This window comes from Nannospalax galili, unplaced genomic scaffold (assembly GCF_000622305.1).
Source record: "Nannospalax galili isolate Female #2095 unplaced genomic scaffold, S.galili_v1.0 scaffold2695, whole genome shotgun sequence".
NCBI lineage: Eukaryota > Metazoa > Chordata > Mammalia > Rodentia > Spalacidae > Nannospalax > Nannospalax galili.
Genome location: NW_008336074.1, coordinates 34,593 through 36,606, shown reverse-complemented (window position 1 = coordinate 36,606; position 2,014 = coordinate 34,593). Strand labels below are relative to the sequence as shown.

At 35.8% G+C, this 2,014-nt stretch overlaps 1 non-coding gene across 1 annotated transcript; it reads left to right on the top strand.

Moving 5' to 3' along the window:
* Positions 1-1,611: 1,611 nt before the first annotated feature.
* On the top strand, positions 1,612-1,718 carry LOC115069975. Its single transcript, XR_003849201.1, has one exon. It is a non-coding gene; the product is annotated as a U6 spliceosomal RNA (small nuclear RNA).
* Positions 1,719-2,014: the final 296 nt, after the last annotated feature.

Genomic DNA, 2,014 nt, shown 5'->3' with positions numbered 1-2,014 from the left:
TATATATGATTTTATAGCAGAGCTTCAAATTTTCTACCTGAGACTTTTTCCCCCAATAAATTTCTAAGTAACAAGTATATAGGTATATAAACTAGGTATACAAATCAAATGTTTACTGGTAATAAACTCTAAAGAAATTTATTTTGGGGCTGGTGAGATGATTCAGCAGTTAAGAGCACTTGCTGCTCTTGCAGAGGACTAGAATTCAATTTCCAGAACCCATGTTGGGTGGCTCATAACTGCATGTAACTCCAGCTCCAAGTGATCTGAGACCCTCTTAATTCTTTGGCATACATACTTTAACATTTATTAAAGATGAAATTTCACACACTTGTGTACTTACATACATGCAAGAAAAACGCTCATATCCTTAAAATAAAGATAAATAAATGTTTTTTAAAATGAAAGAAATTTTGTACACCATTGAGATGGATGTGCTTGTTTATTTTCACACAGAGTTAAATCTTCACTCATATCCTTAAAATAAAGATAAATGTTTTTTTAAAAATGAAAGAAATTTTGTACACCATTGAGATGGATGTGCTTGTTTATTTTCACATAGAGTTAAATCTTGGCTGAATATTTGATATTGTGTAATAAAGAGTATCTTTGATATTTTTCTGAGTTGATATATTGAATTTATAATTGTCAATACTGAGAATGCTGTTTTGTGTAAGTACAAAGTACAAAATGGAAAGAATATATTTACACTGTTTCATAAATTTTTGGAAATTCTGTTCCAATTCTGGGCCAAAATTCATTGAATGATTTTTTTAAATAAAATTCAATCTGCAACGTAAATAGCAATTATTAAAATCAAGCATTCTAACACAATATAATCTGAATATGTACTAATTTTATGCTTACATGCTATGTAACAGTGGCTAGAAAATATTAAATCTTTGTTTTTTTGTTTTTTGTTTTTTGGTCTTTTGAGACACAGCCTCCCTATAGCCCCAGGGTCTCCCCCTGGCCTGGAACTCACTATGTAGACCAGGCTGGACTTGAACTCACAGAGGTCTGCCTGCCCCTGCCTCCAGCGTGCTGGGTAAGGTGTGTGACACCACACCCAGCTTTGCAACCCATTATTTAAGAAACTGTCTTTATAGGATCCCAAAACCTTATCTGCAATTCTCCCATTCAAAAAGGTATTAATTGGGGCACTCAGGAGGCAGAGGCATTCCGATCTCTGTGAGATTGAGGCTAACCTGGTCTACACAGTGAGTTCCAGGCCAGCTTGAGCTATAGGGAGACCCTGTCTCAAAAAACCCAAAAAACCAAAACCAAAACACAAACAGTAAATAAACAAACAAACAAAACAAAAAAATCTTGACACTAAAAGCTTTTTCATAATTGGTGGGTAAACCTGACTTAATGTCCATTACTCTTAACTGCTGAGCCATCTATCCAGCCTTGTGATCATGATTATTTAGTTATTTATTTATTTAATTTATTTATTATTCGCAAGTGGCTCCCACTGTGTTGCACTGGCTGGCCTGAAACTTACTATGTAGATCAGGCTGGTCTCAAACTTGTGGTGGTCCTCTTATTTCTGCCTCTTTAGTGCTGGGATTATATGCATGTGCCACCATGCCTAATTTAAGATTATTCTTGCTCACTTCGGCAGCACATATACTAAGTTTGAAACAATACAGAGAAGATTAGCATGGCCTCTGTGCAAGGATGACACACAAGTTTGTGAAGCATTCCATTTTTTAAAATTATTCTTTAATACTGAAGGCAATAATACACAGAGAATCTGAAAGTATTGGATCCTTAACACAAGAAAGTACCTTTAACATTTCTTAAAAGTGTGTGTGTGTGTGTGTGTGTGTCTGTGTGTGTTAAAGGGTGTGTTGGAAGATAGCAGAGTAGATGACTTTTGTGAATTATAGCATTTTAAAGCCAGAAGTGCATGTGGGGGCTGGGGGAGACTGGAGAGATGGCACAGCGGTTAAGAGCACTGGTTACTTTTGCAGAAGACCCAGGTTTGAATCCCAGCACATATGTGGTG